The sequence below is a fragment of the Ammospiza nelsoni genome, chromosome 10 (assembly GCF_027579445.1).
Source record: "Ammospiza nelsoni isolate bAmmNel1 chromosome 10, bAmmNel1.pri, whole genome shotgun sequence".
NCBI lineage: Eukaryota > Metazoa > Chordata > Aves > Passeriformes > Passerellidae > Ammospiza > Ammospiza nelsoni.
Window position 1 is genome coordinate 18,502,740 of NC_080642.1, and position 26,106 is coordinate 18,528,845.

General features: G+C 40.2%; 1 long non-coding RNA gene across 2 annotated transcripts; it reads right to left on the bottom strand.

Moving 5' to 3' along the window:
• Nucleotides 1-1,228: 1,228 nt before the first annotated feature.
• Nucleotides 1,229-18,137, bottom strand: LOC132077708 (uncharacterized). Of its 2 annotated transcripts, none has more exons than XR_009419098.1 (3): nucleotides 18,066-18,130; nucleotides 17,895-17,957; nucleotides 1,229-2,626 (listed from the first exon to the last, which is right to left on the bottom strand). It is a non-coding gene; the product is annotated as an uncharacterized LOC132077708 (long non-coding RNA). The 2 variants fall into 2 exon arrangements; XR_009419099.1 differs by lacking the exon at nucleotides 1,229-2,626 and adding an exon at nucleotides 15,602-15,771 and having other exon boundaries at nucleotides 18,066-18,137.
• Nucleotides 18,138-26,106: the final 7,969 nt, after the last annotated feature.

A 26,106-nucleotide genomic window follows, 5' to 3' on the forward strand; every position in this document is an offset into this window, starting at 1 on the left:
TTCCACTGGTGCTCTCTCTACAAATGTAAGTAAGACACAAATCTCCCCCAGATCTGCTGGTTTCTGGCATGTCAAGAGAGAAATCATCAATAATAACCATTGATGCAAAGTCTAGCCGGCAGTCAGGCATTGCTGCTGTCCCTCAGGGACCAGGGCTGGGATCAGCACTAATGTCTTCATTAACGATTGGGATGATGGCACACAGCGTGCTCTTGCCAGGTTTGCAGATAACACAGCTTTGGGATGGCAGGGCAGCCCATCAGAGGGACCTGAACAGCCTGGGGAAATGGGCTGACAGGAACCTGGGGAGTTAAACAACAAAAACAAATACAGATTCCTGCATCTGGGATGGAACGACCCCTCACAACCCAGACAGGCTGGAGCCAAATCTCTTGGAAGCAGCTGTGCAGAAAAAACCTGAAGGTCTAGGTGTACAAGTTCACATCCATCAGCAGCAGATGCTCCTTGGATACAGGAGCCTAGGAGGCTTCAGCCTGGGCTGCATTCTTGTGACCACCAGTTGAGAGAAGTGATCATTCCCTCTGTCTGGCACTTGGGAGACCTCTCTGGGATGTAACATCCAGTACTAGTGTCCCCAGCATAGGACAGATATTCACATTCTGGAGTGAGCTGGATGAGTGGCCACCAAGATGGTTTAGGTGGATGATGGAAGAAGGGAGGCAGAGAGAAATGGGCCTGTCACTGCTGGAAGAGAAAACACTCACAGGATGTCCTTCCTACAGTCTGTGCTTCCCTGAGCAGGGGGTGCAGGGCAGATGGAGTCAGATTCTTCTTACAGTGCACAGCAGTAGGATAAAAGCAACAGGCACAAGGAGCGATCAGAAAGGAATTAGAAAGAAAATTTTCTCACCATGAAAGTACAAATGCCCAGGCAGTTGTGGAATGTCCCTCCCTCTTTTGTAGGTATTTAAGACTCACCTGGACAGATGCCACCACAACCTGGTCTCATTAGGCTTGCTGTTAGCAGGGAGTTGGCCTAGGTGACCTCTGGAGGTCACAGTGAAACCCAAATTACTCTAAGACACTATGATTTCTAGATATAGGAAGAAGAGCTACAGGGAGCTGTTCACAGTTCACCTGCAAATGGCTGGAAAAACCAGCAAGATAAACAATCTAATCAATGATGAGCCTGTTGTCCCATCTTTAACAAGTTTTAGGATTTTATGATATATTTTAAAGGTAAGAAATACTGAAGATGAAGCGATGGACAAGATAATATCCTGTATCAGACTACCAGTAGCATACCCTTGAGATCATTCTAGTATTGTCTTTGATAAGATATTCCAGGTAGTTTAGTCCTGCTGTGATTAAACAGCACTTTAGTTTTTCAGGCTGAGGAAAACATTTAATGCAATAAGTATAAAGCAGCAAGGGATCTGATTAAACCAAGGAACTGATAAATTATACCAAAATGAGAAGGCTGAAAATTGGTTCATAGATGGTCTGAAATTGCAACTACATCTGTTTAATATTTAATTTTGCCATTATCATTAAAAATATGCAGAAGGTGATATTTGTCAGTGTCAAAGGTGAGACATGTTATCAGCATCAGAGAAGACTGAAATATCCTACAGACTGAACTGCACAATCTTTGGCATGACAGCATAGAGACTGGATGATATTTAATTGCACAGCACACAAAGCCATGTATTTAAGGAATTGCAGCCAGCTGGAAATTACCAAGTAAAAGGATGCAGACATGGTGGCAAATCACTTGCACTCTGGTGTACAACACAACAAAAGGCTGTAATTTTACTGACTTTTTTGATGCTTCCAGATGTCCTACCAGAGAGCAACCCTGAATATTGTACAGTTTTTCAGACCCAGCTCTTAATTTTTCAGAAACTTTTGGGTTTTCCATACAGCAAAATGCATATATGTGTGTGCACAGAGGAAGAGTTGGGAAACTCTGAAGCACAAATAGAATTTTTAGGGCTGGGATTTTCTGTTTGAATAAACAACACTAAGTCCAGACACATGTCCAAATACTGCTTTTGAAAGCTTCTGGCAACACCTTGAGCTCCACTAAGGAAGGAACTACTCCAGTTAATGCTTTTGTAGGGACAGCAGGTGACATCTTGCCAGCTTTTCTTTTGGCAGTGTCATTTCCATGCTAGACCTATCCCAAAGATTTTGTGTGCTTGAAGTATTCAGAAAATGTTGTTGTTAGGCTGTGGAAGGCAGAAGTAACAATTTTCTTATATTGAATCATATTAATAAGTTCTCTTATTCTGCTCTGATAGTTTCTTATTTTATTATTATATACATTATTAACTATGCTAGCAGCAGGACATAACAAATGCAAAATACTTGTTCAGGAACACTACTGTTTCCAGCAGGGAATAATTAAGGATGCATGTCAATAACATTTAGGATTCTAATGAATAAAAGATAACTCATGCAGGCAACTTGGAGACCTGCATAATTTTCTCCAAGAAGGTTAAAATGCATGATGAGTGCCTAATTCATAGGGAAGCACTTTTGGGTCATATATTTCAATATCAGACAGGATGAGATCAAGGTTCAGGTAATATACAGGTTTGAAACTTCATCTTTCCTGCAGGAAGCCTTCAAAAGGATGTCAGAAATCTTCAGTGCAATTCACCTGAAAAGCAGAAAATACCTTGCAGAGGTGGAATTTTAGACCTTCAACACTTAGCAAAGAGAATACATATCAACATCAGAAACTTTACCTCTCATTCTTGAGAGCACTGACTGCATTTCCCCAGCTGGATCCGAGCTGGTAAACAACTGCTAAGCACATCTGTGCTCCAATCTCCATAACAGCAGCAAATGAAAGCAGTAAAGAATATGACCATCAAACTGGCTTTCTTTCAGACCCTCCACCATTCCTCTAATTCTCCTAATTGCCAGATGCAATTTAGTTTTACATCCCAAAATGACCTTGATTTTATTTTTTCTAGAAAAACAGCAAAGGACAAAATGCATTTCTGTGTCTCAGTCCACTTAGACCATCTAATTTGCTTTAAACTTGGCTGTCTATGGCAAGTGTAGGCTGTGGCATTATTGGCTGAATCTTGTTGGGATTCCACACCACAAAATTGTAACTGTGTTTAGAAATGTCCCCTATCTCTTAAGTACTCTTCATTTCTACTGGCATTCTGCAGGCCTTTTGAGGGCAGGGGCAGGATGGGGAGAGAAAACAACAAGGAAAGCAAGTGCAAGGGCTGTGACTGTACAGAACACAGGCTTTAGACAACCAGGGCTCATGAGACAGGCATTGGTACACAGATCCACTTACAGAGCTGCCTTTAAAACAGCAGATCTAAAAATCATCAGAAATTTCCAACACAAAAGGCACAACCAAGACTAGTTTGCTGGTTTGGAATTTTTAGATGCCTGCCTCTCAGTTGCTTTGATAAAACCAAGTGCTGAAGTGCAGCTGATGTCTTGGCATCACCTCTTCCCTCATGCAACTGAATGGTTTTACCAAATGTAAAAAATAAAATCTTAAAACTTGAACCAAACCTAGAGAATGAAATTGGTTTAGGATAGGTTACAACTGCCCTCCCTTCCAAGCAAGCAAACAGCAGCCAGGACTCCACATGAGGCACTCAAAGGTCTCCAGACTGGCATTGGGATGTGGGAGGCCTCTGCTGCAGGCTGGAACTGCTCAGGGCTGGTGCAAGGCACACAGAGGAAATAAGGGCCTTTGTGTGGCCCACTTTATCACCTGTAGAAGAAAAAAAGAATTTTTCTGCCACTTTTTGTCAATGTTGTTCAAAATCATTTTCATCTCATACATGATTTTAATGTCACCTGGCAGCTCACTGTGCCTTTATCCATGCAGGGACAGCCACTAACTGGTTTTGCTCCTGTTCCAAGCTGGGGTAAGCTACAACAGAGCAGGATTTCAGGCAGCTTCACCTCTACCCCTGTGCTGTTGCCTAGACTACAACAGACAGACCGGGTTTGGCCAGGTTGGTTCCTGTGATGGATGGGCACAATGGAATCTCTTCTGCCCCTCTGGGCGCCCCACTAGCACAGTTCCCTCCCTAAGAGCAAGCACTTTCCCTTAGCCCACTGCCATGTCATGTGTAAAGAGCTTGGGTTTTTTTGTTATAGTCTGAACCAATTTCTTTCTCTTTCAACCCAGTTTCTTCTTCCTGTTATGAGGGAGATTAAATTTCTGTGTCAAGTTTTACTGTATTTGCTGTATTTTTCTAAAAGATGATGGAGTATTTCATCCATTTGCAATGATGTGAACTTGGGTTGGTTCCAGGGTCCTCCAGATTTCTGGACCTAGCTAATGCATTTCTGATCTTTTCAAGCTTTCAAGGATTTAGAACAAAACTTAGAAACATTATCAGAGCAAACCCTACATTTAAATGCCAGGGAGTGAGCCAAAATAGACCTCCAAGCATTAGTTTAAAACCCTCAATTGACATGTTTGTTTAAAGGCAGTATTCAAGGTGCTGCTTGGCCACAGGAGATATAATTAAAATATTGTTTCAGACAGGGAAAACAAAACTCCTCAAGTTGATCTCTTAGCCACGCTCACTAACTGCAATGATTTAGCCCAGGGAATATGTGATGATACTTTTACATCAGAGCTTTGGAGGGTATTTTTTAAAGAGCAAGCATGTGGTGGAGGTATATCAGGCAATTTGACATTGTAATATGGTCTGATCCCCACCAACCAGATTCTGCAACCAACAGCAGGAAGCAGGGCATCAGCTGGCAGCTCTAAATTCATATTCCAAAGGCTGAGGTACATTTTACAAGCCATCTGTGGCCTGCTCTCAAAGGGACAGAAGGCACACAGGAGTGCTTTGAATTCTAATGAGTGCATTGGCTTGTCAGTGCCCTCTGCACTGGCACCCTGCTTCCCTTCACACTCGAAGTTATTTACCTTGAAAAGACAGCTAAGGATCTGTACTGAGCCACCCACTGTTCAGCTGAGGTGCAGGGCTTCCTGATATCCCAACCATACCCCTGCAACTCTCCTTTTTCTTCTTATCTGAGAAGACAGAGTTCCTTGCTTGGAATTAATCTAATGAAGATGAAGAAAGAGCCTCTTTGCTAAAAATAGAGGTAGAGAAGTGCCAGATAGTATTTCTCTAGTTTCTGGGAAATTCTACACAGCACTTACCATAGGCCAAGTAATAATTTAGCTGATTTCTCCATCTTTTCACTGACCAGTCTGTGGACTCATGTAAGATTTGTCACTCTGACCATTTCCTGGAGACCTTTAGAGGAAATTATTACTACTCCTGAAAAATATTCTGCAAATCCCAAACAGGATGAGGATGACAGGACAGAGCTTCACTGCAAACAGAATAATTACATTAGAATTACCATGGCACAACTGAAGACAGTATTTGGCCCTAAGTCTCAGGCAGTAAGTGCAAATGTCTTCCTGCAAACAGCAGTTACACTACTTTCCAGCAAATTAGGCAAAATTCCAGGGGGACACTTGGCTTTACTGGAAGTGATCTTTTAATTCTTTGTAAATGAAGGACTAAAAATTATGGTCAGGTCAAGAAGGTCCGGGGTGCACTTCAGAATGTAGATCAATAGCCAGAAAAATTCCAAATAGACTCCCAGCTAAGTGTCAGTGCAGATTTTCCTCATGAAATGAGTAAAGTGCTGCTCTATTGGCAACCTCATTATTCACTACTTAGCAGATGCAGTAATGACTTTAGGCAAATGTGAATATTGAACCTGAAAGGTCTCAGTACTATAAGCAGGAAACAAGCAGAAATGACAGTTGTGTTATGTCTTAGTCCCTCAGAGGGCCAACAGAGCAGAAAACAGGAACTCAGAATTTTAGCAAATTGTTCTTCTAGGGCAGAACTGTTTTGAGAGAAGAGGGTGGAAAGCGAAGCAGAAAGAGCCCTGTGAAATACTTTCCTTGTTTACTGTGCCTTTCTTTCCTGAAGAGAGCGGGGGCCCCATGAATGTGACACATTTCTGGTAATGTGCAGGGCTGGATGGGGCACACAGCCTCTGCCATCCAGCTACACCACTGGCGAGGGAAAACATGGACCATGGCTTCCTCCACAGCAATAGCAAGCTGAGCAAGGAGTGTCAGGGTATTGGTTTCTCTGGGTCTGGATTGAAGGCACCTGAGACAGCATTTCATGTTCTGACTCAAGTGTTTATTATTTCTTATCAGTAAAACAGTCTCACTGCTGTGAGCTTGGCAGCTTTTCCTTAGAAGGCACAAAATGGCCAACAATCTCTTGTTCCAAGGTCTTTTAAGACCAAACTATCCAAATAAGAACTGACACCTGGATTATTTTCCCTTTTAACCCAATAACTGATCCCAAAGAGCTACAATGGGGACTTTACTGCTCAATTACAAAATGCCACCCAAACCCATGGAGAAGAAGGAAGAAGAAGCAATCCAGGAGATACTCTGTGCCCTCCATCTTGCTTCCATCCACAACATACTAAAAATCCCAAAACCTAAATTTCTCACCAAGTGATACACCTGCACCACTCTAATTGTCACGATGTTGAGGAAATTTTCCTTACCCCTGCAGTTGAACACACCCCCAGGACAGTGGAGGACAGTGACAGTCTATAGAGCAACCCTCAGGTAACACCTCCCTAGTCCCCTTTGCCTGACACAGGTTAAGATGTTGCTGTGCCTACAGAAAAATACTGAACACTAAGGAATACATAAGCAAAACTTAACTGAATGATTTCTTTAGTCCTCTGGTAAATGAAAACTGAATTTCTGGTTGTACAACCCAGCCTGCCTGTTCCCTGAAGTTTCATGGAATCCTTTCATATGAATAGTTTAATTCCCTTCCCTTATTCAGTGTGAATAAAATAAATTTAGACATTAACTGACTAGTGAGATAAAAATCTCAACGCCACAACTTAAGCCTTTTGTATATCAAGCCTAGGGGAAAGAAGTGATTAATTTCCATGGCATTAATACAGGCAGAAGGACCTGTCACAACCACCAGCACTGATTCCCAAAAGGAACACCCCTCTGCCAAACACTGACATATTCTCAGCCCGACAAGCAAATTGCAGGGAAAACTGAAGCAGCTGAAGGCCACTCTGAATTCTGTCTGGTTCTGCTTTGTTTGCAAATGAAAACCCTTGTTCACTATGGCACAGAAATTACCTCAAAAATGTTAGATGGGGTTTTCATTTCCCAACAGACTGAGGGAAGCTGCTCTGGAAGAGGCTGTATTGTAATGGCACCTGATTTACTGTCATGAGGGCAATGTTTTGCAAATCTTGGCCTTAGCTCAATTTAAAACTGGAAACACCAGAGCTATAGCTAGTTTAGCTAAGGGGAAGCTAAAGTAAACTGTGCTTTCTAAAAGTAGTTATTTTTATGATGTGTGAGGGGGAACCTTGCTGTATGCTTCATCCATACTGAGCAGCAAGTTTAAAAAAGAAAGAAAACCTTGCACAGGGAGGAACTTTTCCCAGGGCCCAGCTCCCTTGGGATTGCCCCTCCTTGCATGTAAATTTTAAATGCTTGTTGAAGGTCATGGCATGGAAAAACTGCACAGGACTGGCTTTGTGGTGTCCAAACCACAGTGCACATCACCATTGCTTCATCTGTGTCATTTCCTTTGCACACCAGCTACTGTTAAAAAAAAAAAAAAAAAAAAAAAGAAAATCAAGCATCTCACTGCTTCAGTAGATCTCTGATCTTGTCTACAACCATTTTCTGTGTCTTCCTTAAAAGTACAAGCAAAATATGCCATCAGTAGGAGCAGGGCAACCTTTTGTGGTTTAGGATGTGGCGAGGGCAGCAACACTTGGCGTTTTGCAGGTTTGCAGTTGCCCTGCTCACTAAGGCTGGCGTGCTCTGCCTCCCTGTGGTTACTGCTGTCCTGGCATAGCACAGCTCAGAGGAAATCACCTCCTGCAAGGATTGCAACTCGGGCAATCTTGGACTTGTTCAAGCCTGAGAATATTTTGGAATAAGCCAAAGGATGCTGTGGAGGCCAGGAGCATCATCAGAGGCAAAAAAAGCATTTCAGTAATGCTGGAGTTTCTCTAATGCCTCTCTGATTATGAAGAGACATTAAAAACATCACAAAGTAAGAGGCATTGTAGTGTAAAATTAGCTGAAGTCTAAGCTTGACTAACTAAATTAAATTTATTCTAAATTAACATATTCATCGTTCAGAGCTAGGTTTCTCAAAGGAAGCATTTATAAATCTTTTGGCTACAATTTGATTAAATCTCTCTTTTTCCAGCCTAAAGCCTTGTTACTTAACACTGGTATATCATGCATGTTTTCTTTCTAGGATATGCTAAAGGCTGTTTGTTATTAGCATTTCCCTTTGATTTACAACAAAGAAGAAAAACAAATTACTGTGAATGCTGAAGCACTTTGGACACTTTAGAACAATTTCCATTATTATTTATCAACATTCACAATTGATTGCATAAAACAATCAACTGTGTTTAGAACATTTTCAAAACTCATTATTTCTCCTGGCCCCTGAAACATAGCTCACAATAGGTGATGATTTATGGAGCTGAATTTTCAATGTTATATCATGGATGGCTTTTAATATTTTTAACAGGTCTTGCAAGGGCTGAGCTCAGTTTCACTTCTCTGCACCACTAGAGGGCAAAATGTTCTCACAGAACTACTTAAAAAGAGAGAAAAAATACATTCAAGACGATCATTTTGAAAGTACACAGTGTCCTTAAAACAACAGTATTACAAAAGTAGGGAAAAGAGATAATATAGTTCTCAAAACCTAGACAAAATAGAATTGCATCTTTGGAAGCAATGGGTCTTCTTTAGCCTGAGAGCCTCTGTCTGCATTTTTCAGTTATCTTAAAGTTATCAAACTAGAATAAATTTCTTCTATAACTGCAAATAAATATCAATGGCCTGTGGGATGCATGTCTGTCTCAACTTCAGGAAAAGAATTTTAGTTCACTATATTTTGCTCTTTGCGGATGACTTAATGCTCAAAATATCAATAGGCCATTAATAAACAGAGCTTCTACACACAATTCCTATCTGTTAATGCAGAGTCTAAATCAGACCAGTGTTAGGATATAAGGAGATTTTTTCCCCCCCATTATGAAGTATTTGCTTAAGGACCAGGATAAATGACGAAAGGGTTTTTCCTGCCTCCACATTCACATATACACCACAAGCATTTGGACAACCTGACTTTCCCTTTTCTGTCGGCACTTCAGCCTGAGAAGGGCTGTCCTCACTTATAGAGAACAATTGCCTGTGGCATTTTGGTAGCATCAAAAAGTAAAATGTGAATTCATCTATATTTCCAGCTCAAAGAGTTCTCCCCAGGTGAGGATAAGCCAATAAATACTTATGGATACAACAGAAGTAATGAGAAATCAGTGATAATTGGCAACTCAACACATACCACCTGAAATTTTTGTCTTCCAGTGCTACCTAGAAAATATGTCATGGTTTTAAGGCTTGAGTCCTTCTTGAATAGTTTTTTTCATTCATTTTCTGTAACCAATACAGAACCAACACAAAAATTTTAGTCATTAGTCTGAATTTCCTTTCTTACACTTTTACTTTTCTTGTGTCCACACATGAAGCCCTACAGAGACTTTGCACATGTAAAAGTAAATCCAGAGCTGCCCATAAAGGGCAATCTTTCACCTTTCTCCATCCTAAGCACTGGGGGGAAAAAAGACAGAAGGAAAAATTCTAACATAACTAAATGTTTTGCATCTGAAAAAGTGATAGAAGAATCCTTCTCAAAAGAAAGTGGCCATGAACTGATGCAGATGCTCCCTCATGGCTTTTGTGTAAAAGAGTGAGTTCAAATAATCAGTGTGAATGAAATTTTGGATGTAGCAGTATAGGGAAGACGACTGGATTGAGATGAAGTCCTGTTTAATCCAATTTAGTAAGTTTTTAATTTAAATTGGTTCCTGTAGTAATGGTAACGGAAAAATAAACTGTATCTGATGTGTTGAAAATGTATCTGATGTGTTTAATCATAAGATGTGTGTCCCACAAAAAGTTTTCAGAAATTGCAAAGCAACAGGCCCTGCATTGAAAAGGAAAAATGGGATTTCTTTCTCTTTACAAAACAGTGTTGATAGAATATTTCCCCTACCAGTGCTTTTGTGAGTGGTGTTCCAAGAAAACGGGTCTGAACTGGCTCTCAGTCATTCATATGTGCTACTTCGAGCTTCTCTGGCCAGGAGATTGAGTGCATCTTTTAATTAAACACTGGTTTTAATAATTCACTGGCAGATTTCTCAGGAACTGCTGGTACTAAGCTCCTTTCTACTGTATTACTCATACCTAAATCAGAGAAATAATTGATGTCCAGCTCCATCAAGGCAGGCTGTGCAGACAGGGGTGACTTGCACTTTTAGGGTCCAGTTCTTCACACCAGGAGTGCTGGATGCTGCTATGAACCTTGGTGTCCTCTTTGTGTGGGACCCTTTCACCAAAATAAAAAATATTATCTTCCAGATACCTCATGTGATGGAGTGCCCTGCTGGGAGATAGGGCAATTCAGAATGGATCTCTGGCATCCATGAGGAACCACTCCAAGAACAGCAAAAATGCAGCTGCTGCTTCACCTCCTCCTGCAATTACTGATGTAAGGCCCTACCACACATGAGGCATAACTGCTGCCTAATTCAACCTGAGTAAATCTTCAGATGCTTTTCTGCTCCCTATATCTGAATGAGAGGAAATAAAGTTGTGTAAATATCTGTTTCTCCACGACTCTGACATCTGAGTCAATATGAAGAGGAAAACATTTTGGAAAGTGTAATTTTGCTGCTGTAGAAATTGCCTTACCCACATCTTAAGTACAACATGCAGTTATAGTCTCTGCATTGCCAAGACACAAATTAATTAACAGAAAGTAAATATAAGGGAAACTAAACAGATCAGAAAGATGTGTGGCAATATTTCCCAGGTGTGCACAATTCCTAGCGCTGCAGTGATCGTGTACAGTTTTTACAAGTGTCATTGTCCTCTGTTCTTTAACACAGCAGGGAGGATTGCTGGCTACCTTACTTGATAAAAGAAAAGTATTCCCACATAAAATACACCTTAACTTTGCTAATTCCTTCCCTTTCTCTGTCCTATTTATGTCGTTTCCCTGGTGTAGTGCATTTTCAAGGATGGTGACAGCTTGTGATTGATTCAAACTGGTGTGGCTGCTTCATGAAAATTGGATTTTATTAGCTTAAATCAATTAAAAGGAACAGGGAGTTCTAAGGGGGTAATAATATTGGAGTAAAGGGACTTTTTCCCTGAACCAACAGTATCCCTTTAATTTGTTTTCAAATAAATTACATTACTTTATATGAATTACTCAGATAGAAAAAGGACAGAAAAATACAACTGCTTGAGGTGAAAGCCACTCCCATGGAAGTCTTATTGAGTGCACTGATTTGATTTTGATCAGGCTCTCACTTTCTCTAGAACATGCATTCTACATGTTGATTTAAAGAAATCTGACTCTGCTTTTTAAAGCTGACTTTGGAAATGAAAGATTCTCCCACAGAGAAGTGGATTCTGTACAGATAAGTGAGATCCAGGACTTTCTCAATGCCTTGTACCTGCAGCATTTTCTGTCTCGGTTCCACACTGCAGAGGTGTGTGGCTTTGCACAGAGCTGCCATGAACCCTTCCCTGATGAATGTTCTTCACAGAAAGGAATTGTTCTGCTAAATTTATAGCATTTCCTAAAGACACTTCCATTTTACTTTTAGGAAAAAAATACAGGAACGTCTGAGAAGGTATGATTACTTCTGAAGGTAAAATAATTGATTTTCTTGATTTAAAAGAGGTGGCTGCAGTAAATTAAAATATCTGTAAGGTTTTGGGGTCTGTATTAAGGAAGCAGGAAAACAAAACACTGGGAAGTTGCCAAGTGAATCATCCAGAGACTCTGCGGCCAGAACTGAATTTATAAACACTAGAAGAAATTCTGCTGTCCCTTAGGCAACAGCTCAGCTCAGCTGCAAAAAGTGAAGTATGAAACCAAATTACCCTGAGCTTGCAGGGCCCATGGCATCAGTCATATACTGCTTTCACAATGCCCATCCTCCTAACTGGATTTATTTCAGTGACTCAGTTTTTAAGCCCCCCTTCAGCAGTGCCCAAATTAATATGCAGAACTGGGAATTATAGGAGATGAGACAACCTCAGCACCTGGGGATGCTGGAAATTTGCAGTGGAAGTTAAGAAGAATCAGGTTTACACACAAAACTTGTTTGCTCCAAAGCCCAAATCTTGGTAGTTGTTTCCATTCCTACCATTTATGCCACTGTCTTTACTCTGGAAGGAGACCTGCTGAACAGAGCAAGTGAAAAGAGAACCTGTCCTCAAACACATTTTCTGATTTCTACCAGAACTAGAGTTTTTTTTAAAAACTCTTAAAAAAGTAACTGAAACACCATCTTCCCATACCTACATTCTATCAAGGGTTGCTTCCTTTCCCAATCTGCTAGCCAGGCAATGCCATCCCAGCAGCACACTTTTGCACCCAAAGTACTTTTGTGATATAAATAAAACCAGGAATCAGTGAAATTAACTGGTTGGCAGTTAAGAGTTCAGGACCAACTGAACCATATTCAATCCATACTGCTGCAGATTCATTTGCTTTGATGACAAGCTACAAGTAATTTGATAACTGCCTGGAAAAAAACTCTTTCCAGAACAAGTTCTGCTTTGCCTTATCATGAGTTTTCAACACAATAATCCTCTTCAGAGCTATTGCAGGTCAGACAGGGGCAGAACATAAAGGCCAAATCCTTCTACATATCAAAAGGAGGGGAAGATTACAGTATCCCTTAGCAATATTTCTGGCCCAAACTAAGACTTCTGAATTCCCATCTCGCAGTTTTTTTAAAAACTGAATTTTCCCATAATCTCTATATGTTTTTCCTAGATAAGCTCTCAGATATATCTCCTGTTGAGAAACATTTCCATCTAACTTCAGAGTGAAATACAAGCTTTACACAAACATGCAGTCTAACTCCTGAGGGAACACACCACACCACAGGGCAATCAAATCAAATCAAACTTCCTCTTAACTTTGTCCATATCAGACTGAGAACACTCTGTCCTTCACCTCTGTGATTTTTCCAGGCAGCTCACACCACCACTCTTGCTCTCCCCTCCTCTGTCTCCATATCAGTACTGTTCTCCATAAATCTCTTTGATCTTGAAATAAACAAGTTAACGAAAACAAGACCTCTAGCTACTCTTTGTATGGAACAGCTCTCCATTTTCTGAGTTTTACTTGTTCTCAGGATTTTCAGCTAAAGAAAACACTTTGAGATATAATCTCTCATGTTGGTCATGGCTCCATAAAATAAGTTCTGTTTGTGTTAAAATTTGAAAGTCCACTCACTGCTTTCCATGAAAAAATATTTCCTTCCTTAAAAAGCAAACAATGCAAAAGTAATTTATCAACAAGAAAAAAAAAAACTTCAGTGAAAGTGAAAATACTCAGTGCTAGTAAAAAAACAGCATCCTGGGCTTTAAGCTCTCTGACTTCCTGTCCATTCACGACTTGACATTTTCTCTCTTCCTATTTGAGTTACAGAGGTTTTAACCAGATCCTACCCAGCTTTAGCCTCTTCACCATTGCATGTTCTAGCAACTCTGTCACTTAAAAATTACTGCAGTCTACAAAATTTTGGGGTTCTGAGCAGAGGAAGTACTAGCAGGGAAAAGTGCCTTGTAGAGAAGTGCTGCAGCACAGATGGTAACAACAAACGCACTGTGACTCAAGGCAGTGACTGTGTGGGGATAGGAGAGGGTAGCAAGGGTAAGGGGAAAATCTGGAACAAATCAATGTTTTATCAATGTCCTCTGAAAAACCTACTGAGCTTGGTGCCTTCTTTCTCTGAGCACATCAGAGCAGGCAGTGACTGCCTTGAGGAAGGAACTGGCTGGGGAGTGTGAGTGAGGACAGTCCCCAAGCACTCACCTGTCCTACATTCATTCCAGCCCAAATGCTCCCCAAGCACACCAGCTGGTGAGCCACAGCATGGCCACAGCCAGCAGCCAAGCAGGAGAACAGAAGGATAGGGAGGGAAAAGGTATTAGCTCATCTGTCTTATTTTCTTGGAAGTGCAAGCTGGTTCTCTGTGGTTTACAGAGTTTTAAATATTTCTTAGGAAAGCAGAAAGTTGTCACTGAACCCAGGCCTTATGGGTTTTGCTGATTAAAAAAAATAGTTTTTCACATTCTTCAAAGTACATCTCAACATAACTAATGGTACAGCACTAATCCTCCTCTCCCTTGGCATTCATAGCCACAAGAGATCTACTGACAGTGGATTTATACTCAGTACTGCACTACAGCTTAGCCAAAGTCAGACTGAGCTCTGTAGAACTCCTTACTCTTTAGAACCTGTGAGAATTATAATAAGAATATTTGCTTTGAGACTTAAATTTTAAAATATCAGACTGGCAGTTTTAATAATACGATTACAAATGACTAAGTCTTTCTTCTGGTAGGTTTAATATACCAGAAATTCAGGCATACTGGATGCACACACACACCTGCAAAATAATATTTATCATAACCCAGCTGCAAAGCTAGTCTTGGATATTTTGATGAAAATTTGGAGACATACCTTTAATGCTAGTCATTAAATCAATGTGAATCCCTGACTGTGTAAGTGCCCATAATATGACCCATTCAAAATTCATGTTTTATAAGACTTCATGGAAAGGGCATTGAGCAGTGGAAGGAAGGCCAGAAACAGGCTGCCTTTGCTCTGAACCTTCAGGAGTAACTCAGCAAGCCTTTCCCTAAAGCATCTGCACAGTTATGGCTTTGCGGTCACCAGATGTGCTTGAACCACTTCCTTAAAGCTTGCTAGTATCAATGTTTCAAAAGAAAAAATGGGAAAAAATATTATGCATTGAGCTATTCTCTTCCAATATAGCCCCAACACAGAGGCTGCTTTTGCAACACACTTCCACTGCAGGCAGTAGCTTATGTAATTTAATACTACAACAAAAACATTCATTCATGCAATTAGGGAACTTCATTTACTGCAGTTTTCTTTGGTCTGGATCATGGCCAACAAAGAGTTAAAACAAGGAGCACAGACAGAGCTCCAGGCAGCAGAAAGCCAGTTTGCACTGCTGATTCATCTGGGGACTCCAAAGGAGCTGTTCCATCCCCTGCTCTAATATGTTAAAAGGTGGATGTGTCAGACATAAAACATTATCTGTGCTCTTGCTGTATGCAGCTCCACTTGCAGGGCTCTTGCAGAAACGTTGGTACAAGGGGTCTGTATTGCTCCAAACCTTGCCTACAACACTGACTAGGCACAGAAAAAAAAAAAAAAAATCGGCTTTCTTGTTTTGCATACTTGTCATAAGAATGGAGAAAGGAACAGGGAGAGAAGAAGCATCAGAGACAAGAAGGCTTTGATTGGCTCAGCACTTTGAGAAATGCAGCCTGTCCGTGCTCCTGTCAGGAGGCTGGAACAGGAGCTCCTGCCAAGCTCTGTACAATCAGTAAGTTTCCACTCTCTAGCTGCATGAGCACACATTTTTGTCTCCAGGAGGAATGTGAGATCATCATGTGAATAGGAATGGTGTAGAGTCCAAAGGGCTCCAAGAAGGACGGCCAAACATATTGATGAAAACAATGTATTTAGCTAAGTTGAAAAAATCCCTGATAGTAAAAGGACTTGGTTTATTAAGATACATACAATAAATGGAACTGCTATCAATTACCACAGCTCCAGTTCCAGGTCCTGGAAGCACTTAGCACTGAACCACTTTTCTGAAGCCAGCTGGTTTTATCTGAAAGTAAATGCCAAGAAAAGAGGATAAGCAATATGCCAGGTCAGAACTTAGCTGTCCCACTTCACCCTGAATTCTCTATAAATTTAGAACCTCCTAAAAGCTGTCCTACTCTTTTCCTCTCTTATAACATTTGGTAACTTCACCCTTCTATGTGGAAAACTAGAAGTTCACTGGTTAGATTCCCTGCACCTAAACCTCATTGTCACATTGTCTCTCTCTATTTTCTTTCTTTTTTGTTTTGCTTGGAGGGAGTTGTTGGGGGGTTTTGTTTGTTTGTTGTTTTGGTTTTGTTGTTGTTATAGGAAATTATTATGGCAGCCACTGCAGTCTTTATTAAAACATCTGTAGCTTTTAAATATCCTGCACTGTGGTACCTGTAGGAGCAAGAAGCTTTCAGCAGTACCAGACATGAAGTCCTGCCCAGCAGAATTAGTCCTGTAGTAGGTGGCTCAGCTGAACTGACCTATGGCATGTAAGTATTTCACATACTTTTCCAGTTGTCTACTTCATATACAAATGCATTTTTGGATGATAATTTAATAATTCCAAAGGCTATCACTCACTTCCTTCTGAAGTTCACCTTAAATATCGGACATCATCAGCACTATCACTCCAATCTGTTTGTCTGGAGCACTTCTAGTGAGAAACAACATTTACCTCTAGAGGCATTCCTGATGCCCACAAGGAAACGCTACCACAGTGTCATAAAAAGGCAATTTTGGCCTTGTTTCCTGAACACCTCTCAACAACAGAAGATGAGCAAATGGGCACTCTGGTAGTGATTTGAAAACCTTCAGGGCTTCCTTCAGTTCTGGAATGTGCACTAGCTATCTGTGGTTAAAAGCTGAAGGGCTACCTCACATGTGGGGTGATAGTGCACACATGGAAACTGTGAGCAGTGAGGAGCCAGGCTCTCACACTGCTGTCACTGTCTGCACTCTCACAGGAGGACAGGCAGGTCCAGAGCAAAGAGCAAGTTTCTCCCACTTGGCCCTAGAAAGTTTGATCACTTAGCTCTGTCAAACAGCTCTAGTGAAGCATTCCACGTGCTGCAGATGACTTACGCCCAGCTCCCTCCACCTGATGCTACAGCAAGCCAGCAGGAGCCTGGCTGGTGTCTGTTCCCTGCTTTGCTGCAGAAGCCTCAACCTTATTTTGCATCATTTTTCAGTGCTGCAGCATGTGAGAGAGAAGAACATAGCATCTCTCTTGGCACTAAGCTTTTCTGGGTGGCGGCAGTGACAAGGCGCAACTGGGGAAATGGGAAGACATTTCAAGTGGTATCACCATTTCAAGTCTGGGAAAGAGACCACAAACACAAGTCATGCAAGGCTCTTGAGTTCAGAATGGAATAATCTTCAAGTACTTTTTCACTATGTACTGCTTTATAGACTTCAATGCAATGAAACTCTTTTATAGTCAGAAAGTTAACACAAAAACAACCAAACCAAGTGCATTTATCTACAAATCCAGACATCTCTGTGTGAATAACCTTTGATATCTTTCACTCAGCCTTATTGCTACTGTAATTCTGTACACAAACCTCTCTCTTGGGTGTGGAAACATATGTGGCTCCATCCACCTCACAGCTGGCTCTGCCTTCTTGCCAAATTATTGTGCAGTATCCAGTGCAATGTAAGAAATCACCATCAACTACCAGAGTGTGTTGCCTTTTGGCTCATTTTTTAACAAAGTTCCTGTAAATCCTCTGAACTACAGCCAGCTGAACACATCTGTTGTTGAGCACAACATAACCCCATAAAGAGGTACTTCTCTCCTCTGCAAGGCCAAGATCACCAGCTCTTGGAGTCATAACAACCTACTTCCCAGTTTTGAGGACAAACTCCCTGCCAAAGCACTTCTCAACAGATGTTCTGATTCAGCACTTTCTTTTCCTGTCAAACAACACTCTCAGCAATGGCACCTCTGCCTACTGCACACATCATTGCTTGGGGCCTATGAAACATGACTGGGAGCCAAAATATACACTCAACAAAAACAGAGATAAAACCATGCTATTTATCAAGTCTATTAGATTACAAGACAGCAGAAGAAAAGAGGATATTTTCATGAAACAGCCCAAATAAAGGTCAATGGATAACTATTGTTGTCTCACCCACCATAAAAAAGATCATTGCTGGCAAAGACCCTTAGGAAATAGCACACTGAGGTCCCATTAGAGCCTGGAAGTGACCCATTGAATTTGCTCAGTTTTATCCAAATGGAAGCATTTCCTTCACACATATGTGTTGCATTCATATTGTTGTTATCATATTTCTAGAGTCCCATACCTTCTGGGTGGTTTTCTCACACACAGCTCTTCATAGCAGCACTGCTTCTCCATCAGGACTCCTCCAAGACTCTCCCGGACCAGCCAACCCACCCCCTTTTATCCCAGTTATCTTCATTAGCCACAGCTGCCACCCAGTTAAGGCCATCACAGCTGCAGCCCATTTAGAACAACTAGGATCGGGGCAAGGCCACTTATACAATACATAGATTTTACTAGGACTCCTACTATACATATGTGCATCACAATGAGCTTTCATTTTAAGTGTTGAAGTCATGCTAAAATAATTGAAAAAAAACACTGGAAGATCGTTGAGGTTGAAAAAAAACAAACCACTGTTTTCAGTAAAAAGAGTTTGGACATTGACATATTCAGTCAAAATCTACAGTCTGTGTTCTATGAAAGAAGTTTGAGAACTGAAGTTTTCACCAGCTATGTCTGAATTATGTTGCTTATAAACACAAACAATGATTTGGCTGCTTCCTCTAAAGCTAAATTCACGCTCCCATTTAAGAAAGGGAGACACTATTGCAGTGGAAGAGCCCTGCTGTTTATCTTGCTTTTAATTGATGTCTCCATTATGTGACCTCTCAAAAAGGCCACAAAAGCAAACAGCACAGTCCATGTTTGACTCGCCTACTGTCTCCCTGGCCAGGCTGATTTATTGACTGCAGTTGAAGATTAGCCAACACTCAAGGGCAGCTGATCACATTCTGTGTGAATTGGGTTCCACACAGAGTCTGAGGAGCTGGAAATGTCACACTGTTTGAGGAGCTCAGTTTTGTTTCAACTGAAGTATTTCCTTCACACACACACCCCAATGCATCACCTCCAGTTCAGTGAGAGAAGTCACTTGGCCCAAGATCATTAAAGCAATTAAGTTGAGCCTCTTTAGAGACTGTAATCCCAAATTTCAGCTACTGAATTTCTTGGAAACTGTAGTCAAAACAGTGGATATGCTTATGAGACCTGGGGGAACACAAGCCTGTCTTTTGATCACCCAATAGTTTTGGGTTTGGGGGTTTTACAGACTGCTGCCTAATTGCATGTCATTAACACCATGGTGTATGCTCCTTTCCAGCATTACACACTAGTACTGTTTAAAAATATATGAGCAACATCCAACTCCAGGTGTAATATTCTTTCTTCTAAAGCAGGGATGAAAATGAGGACATTGTGGAGCTATATTTTTAAGTATTCTATCTACTTGTTTCCAGAATTAGGCTGAGATTGACAATAAACTTCCACAACAAACCACTGAGATATTACAAACAAAAAAAAAACCCCTATATTTCTGAAATGGCATCAGCAGCTGGCAGTGCTGGCAAGTTTTTAATGCATAAAAATTTCAGGACATATTTACCATCTGATTTTAATTACAGTTCCTCCAGTTAGAAAATATCACCTATAATTACAAGCAAGAAGCACAAAAGAGAACAATTTTCAACATATACTCACACCTTCAGCCTTTTCTATGACTAAGTGACTGCGAAAAATAATTGTATCTTGGATTTGGTCTAGGATGGAATTCCTAAAGGCAATTCAGAGAATTAGAAAACAAAAATCCCATCTGTTCACAGCAAATGTAAGTTAAGTGACATTGAAAGTCTCACTTGTATCATTTAACATATGTTCAGATCTCAGTATTCCCATCTCACCCCCCCAATAATTTAAATGTATCATTGCAATTGGTTTCAGTAAGTCTCTTCCATAATATGGAATGAGGGGTCCCTGTAAAACACACGGACCCTTTAGCTTGTAATGCTCACCAATGTATTTTGAACTACTTTTCATGCCTATATTTCAAAGGTGGTTCGAACACACTCTTAATGAGGGCTCCTTCAATAGTTTCTTTATAAAGTGTCAGCCTGATAATTGTAGGGGAGTTGAATTATAACCTAGAGGCCTTGTTTCAGTGTTTTTATAAACAACAGGAAGGCAGTGTTCTTATTGTGATAAATCCTTGCTACTTGTCAAACCCTGAGAATAATACATTCTTAATTGAAGTTTATGTTTGCCAGAAGGAAGCAGCAGACATAATAACCTTAGATCCAACTCACCATTAGCTCACTTTTCTGGAATTAATTGTTGCAGACCAGCAAGTAACTTCTCCTCCAAATGCTACAAATTCAGATTTTTAAGAAGAGAGCCAACTACCCAAGTAGTGTCATTCAGTGCTTGTTCCTTAAAAAAAAAAAAAATAAAAAACACCAGAGGTTAAAGCCATTCAGAGAGATCTTTACATTTTTGTTAGAATAAAAATCTGTCATTTTGCTACCAACATTTATCTCAGAAGCCCTCTATCAGTATCTCTACCACCATCCCAGAGATGCAGGTTCTACATATAAAACAATTGCTTGAACGTTGTAATGCTTCCGTCTTCCATCCTCCCTTAGATATGAGAATTGTCCATATCCATTTCTGAGAATTATTTCAACATCCAGAATGATGACTTTCATTATTTGAATATTCTTATTCTTGACACCAACAAATCAATAAAAGACTGTGAAGGGCAGTGGGAATGAGCAGTAGGAGCTGAGCTCCTGCTTCACACCTTGATTCCAGTGGGGATGTCCCTTCCTTCCTTTGCAGTGACAGAGGGTGGTTAGGAAGGAGAGCTTGGTTTAGAGTAACTGGTAGAATCTTTTCAAAAAATATTTCCAAACACCTGCTCTAACAGAAGACAGACATAAGCCTCAAGTTACACAGCAAAACGCCCCTCAGACTCCACTTCATGGAAAGTTATGGTCAAATATCTCAGAATTTCAACAGTGTGCTCCATTCTGGATAAAACACAGTGGCAGGCAAGGAGTCAAACTTTCACTAATCTGAACTCAGGTCTTGTAGAAGACAGAAAACAAAGTCAGTACTGTATTACACAGCTGGATTCAGGAACATTGAATTCTGTTTGGAGGTACTTGAAGCACATGTGTATTTCATAATCTCACACAGACTTGGCTTTGTGAACACATAGATTTCTGCTTGGCACCCATGGCAAACTAAAACCAAGATAAGATTCATATATAACTGGAAGAAAGAATAAAGAGTGTATTCTTAACCAGAAATTCTTGTTTTTTGAGAGATAAAAATTGAAAAGATCCTTTTTAAAAAGAGAGACAGAAAAATTCATAGTATGATTACAAATAGGGGGCTTGAAATCTAGGTCACCATTGACACTGGGTTATGCAGAACTTCTATTTCATTTATGGGGATAAATAAATCATGTTTTATCATGAAAATATAATAAATTCAATTTTCTCATCACTTCATGTCATAGGAAAAAATTAAATATAGTTCTTCCCACCACAGTGGCTAACAACCCAACTCCAAATCCAGCCAAAATTTGAAAGATTAGTTTGTCAAAGCCACCACCATCAAATCTCACTCATTTCACATCACAAAAAACACTGCTTTTTCCAAAAGGCTGATAAGATCAAAGTCATCCAAGCTGCAATTTCTTCAAGGCTAAGACACATGCAGCATGTTATGAATGAAACTACTTGAGGTTCATTGTGTTTAAACTTCCCAAAAATGCACAAAAGGTTTTGTAGAGTATTTTCAAAGAACTAGGGAAAGATAGTTCACTGTAATTTATTACAGAACACTTTTAAAAATAAGTGAACTTGTGTTCACAGCAGAGGAAATAACAGCACTGAGAAATGAAGAGTTACCAGGGCTTTATATCTGAGACTATGGTGCATCCCCAGAACTTACATGAGCCCACTTGTGCTAAAGAAATTCCAGAACAAATGGGGAGTTCACTTGTTTGACCTGATGCCCTGTCCCAGAACCATTACTTGCTCATCACAATCATGTTAAGTTGTTTTAAAGGTCAAGTAAATGCTTGTAAGGATCCTTGAAAGTAAAGTGTTCCACGAAGTCTTGAATAAAATAGAGCAAATTCTAAGTGTTCCTTTTGGTTTTGTTAAACATCTTTTAAACTGGCATTGCTTACACTGCAAGTAGATTCTTTCCACTTCTTCAAGTGCCTTTTCTAGGCAAAGGAATCACTTCCACAGGCTGTTCAGGGGCAGAAAATCAATTACAATCTGACCCCCTTTTAAAAAAACAAACCCAAATAAACTTTGTTCCCCTACCATTTCTGGAAGTAAATGAGACTGTCAGAAGAATTTGGAACATGATAAGACATTTTCCATAGCCTACAGAAAACACTGAAACTTCATACAATGAAAATAAAATTTGAAATAATACTTGCTCCATTAGGATAAACAACCTGTTAATTATAGTCAACATTCTCCCTTTGTGGTAGTAGCTGATGTAACAGTTTTCCTTCTAGTTATGGTTTCTACACTTCAAAATTGAGGCTCCAGTTGAGCTTTGTGCTGTGTGCTCAACATCCAGGAAACAAACTACACTGTGCAGCTACACACCAACACTTCCAATTAATCATCTCTTGCAAAAAACAGAGACTCCTGGCAATACTTCTCTAACTGGTTCATTAGCAATAATGAAGCTTATGTCTCTAATGTACACCTGGGTCAGCAAATTCCTTGTCCAGGCTTAGACAAGCTAGAGAAGTAACATCTTCTCCAGATGGACATTAATTATTAAACCACATTTATCAAGGGAGAGCAGCAACTGCCAGTGGCCTGAAAACCCTTGCACAGCCTCCATGCACATCCAGGGGAGCTGGGTTTGCTCAGTTGTCCAAAGCAGGCTGCTCACATGAAACACCAAAGCCAGCACAGCCCAGGGAGCAAAGGGTGTGTTATGAATAAGAAGCTTGACTAGGCCAATATTCAAGCAGCAATCAATTTATTATTTAAATATGGTACAGTATGAGCAATACAGCGCTGGGTACAGTGGGGGAAGTTTTCCCTCCAACTGCACGCCCATAATTGATGGTTACAGATATTTATAGGGGTACTCATCAGGTTTTTTTTCAGCAGTTTCTATTTCCAATCTTTTGCTCATCAGCAATTTTTATTCCAAATTATTACATCACAATTCTATACATTATTGTGATTTTAATTTCTCAGGATGTATCTCAAAGGAGTATCCTCACATGGTGACGGTCCAGTTTCCGAAAGAAGAAAGACGACTCCCATCTGGTGGGGTCCAGCTCCCCAGATGTGTGTCCATCTTTTAATTGCAGAGACTATAAATCTCATAACAGTGATGTCCAGCTTCCCTTTGGTTGAAACCATAAACCCTTGAGGTGATGTTCATCTTCCTTTCTCAAGCTGTTTTTCTCTGCTTCAATAAGGCGTGAGATAAGCATATTTCCTTTATATATATTCCAAAGCTATAGTTTCAAGGATACAAGTAATATTCTAAAATTATACTTCAAAAGGTTATTATTGCAGAACTCTTTATGGATTAAATGCAAGCAAAAAGCAACACCCTTAACACCTTAATTCCAATGCTTCTAAATCAACCAGGGTTAATTTGCAAACAACAGATAGGTTCAAAGGCCTTTTTCCATGCTTTATTTTCCTCAGTTATTATTAGAATTCGCAACTATCCCATTGTCGGTGTCCACACATATCGCAATCACGAGTACACACGTCGCCTGTTTGTACCTGACAAGAAACACAGCTTTGCATCTCACAGGTGCTGCTGTGATCCCTGTGCACTGAGACCCAGCCTCTCTAAGAAACACAACAGCCAGCTCTAATCCACTGCTAAACTCCCTGCATTTGCCCACTCCAGATCTGCAAAACCTATGCAGTCACACATTCACCTTTTCTAAATGAGTCACACTTCCTTCTGCCTTTTGATTAAAAATAAAAGGAAGAAGTTCTGTTTCATCTAGAAGCGAGTAAATTTCTCAAATATTTGAAGTTTTTCTCATCAGGAAATTTCTCTCAGAGCCATGGGACATTGTTTACACAGCTCTCTCAAAATCATCAAAGGACAGAAGCCCTTGCTGTGGTGATGGGCTAAAACAGAACTGCATCTTGGATTCACACCTTTCAAAAGAGGGATGCCTGACAAGGTAACCCACCCATCCTGCCACAGTTTGAGACTCAGGTGGGCACAGGGCGCATACAACACTAGAAATCTTTCATTCTACCCTCCAGATGCTGTAGAAAATCACATCACAGACTCTCACTTTTTCTTCTCTACCTGAATTTATTCATGACTCCTGGTGACTCTGCTAATATTGACCTTTAGCTTATGTAGTATTTTTCTGCTCTGGTCTCCATAGTTTATTGCTCTGACAGATTTTTTCAGCAGAAATAATTTCTTTTCTTAGCCTTTATTTACCCAGTCTAAACAAAACAAATCTTTTGAGTGTTCCTTGATATGATAAGGCATCCATTTGGCAGATAATCTCAATCCCTTTTCTGTACACTTGATTCTCTGAATAAATCAGCTGTAAAACCCGACAGCCTGTCATGCAAAGTGCTGAGCATGGCTGTCATGAGGGCCAACCATGAGGAATTATTTCCTTCACTCTGTAGTAAGTACCTGCATGTTCCTGACTGTGCAACCCATATACCACTCTCCCAGTCCTCATTTACATGGTACTGATATCCCCAAACCTTTTTTAAAGATCAGCTGCTCCTCCTTTCTTCTTTCTCAACTTATTATCCTTTTTTTTCCTGTCCTCTTCTCATTTATTTTCTGAATATTATGTAAGTTTCAGATTTTAGATAAACAAGCAACTGAGCAATAGACTTACAAATATCTGCTTACAAATGTGTATTTCTTGGTCAAAAGGATATTTCTAAATCTGTCACTGATCTGTACAATGGTTTTGATTAAACATCTGTCTTGTCTCATTCTGCTTCCTTATTTGTGAAATTGAATTAAAATATATTAATAAACAGAATGGTAGAAATGTATTTATAAAATCAAGGCACTTTTAAAATCTCTCAGAGTGGTCAGATTTTGCTAGGATAGAGTAGATATCTTGTACTTCACACCATTGCACAAATTCACTTCTACCATTTCAAAGGAGCAGTACAAACACACTCACTTGTTCACTTTCAGAATCAGCACATTTATGAACTAAAATATTCCTTGCAATATCTTGCTGTGATTCCAGATTTGCAACTTAAAATATGTTCAACTCCTGACAACAAAAATCCCAAATTCACCATTCATGCTGGTGGTATTTATCACAGGAGTCTGAGTCACACAAGTCAGAAGGCAAGTTATTTATAGGACAATCTTAAGATTTTGGGATTTACATGTCTAAAATTATTTTCCCTTCATTGAAAAGCTCTGTGAACATACTAGCAGAGAGAAAAAGAACACTATGTGAGAACAGAACCACCATCTCCCCTGTTTCAAACAGTTTATGGAAACAAACTAGATAAAATTTCACGAAAATTGTATTTAAAAGGGAGTAAAAGCCCCAAAATCCACTCCCCCTTGCAAAAAAAACCACAACCAACCTTGTATAGATCTCATGGAATATGTGCTAAATAAACCCACCCAGTTTCTTCCCAGAGGCTTACTCTAGATCTAAATTTAACCTTTCCACCTTCATTAGCAATAATGAAGCAGTTTGATTTCTCAGCGTCATCAATAAGCATGAGCTCAAGGCTCATTTCTAAGCCAGACATATCAGGAGATTACTGCTGGCTGTTTAACAAGCTGTACTACATCCACTTACAAATGTTGAATCAAATTGCTTTTAAAAATGCCTTCCATGGAACAGAACATGGAAGCACAAAAGTTCTAATTTAAATTCTAATATTAGCCTGAGTTCCTTGTGAGAGCAGCTCACTGTTTCCCCTCTTGGAGTAAAACCCCTCTCACATTTTGTTGCTGCCAAGTCCTCGGGCTTTACCTTGCTTTGTGCACTTGTAAGGAGGTCTCATCTCAGCCCTACCTTTAGCCATTCCAGTTTGGGATGTATTCCCAACACTCCATCCCCTGGAATTTACAACCCATGATAGTTCTTAAGGCACAGACAATTTGTGTTGGTACCAATTCTGGCCCTGAGACAGAATAGATGTTAAGCCCTGGAAAACTGTGCCTTGCAGGGGGAATATTCTTTCTCCACTCCCACCCCACTCCCTGGGCAGTGCAGGATTCCTCAATCTTATTCCATCAGAAAGAAACAC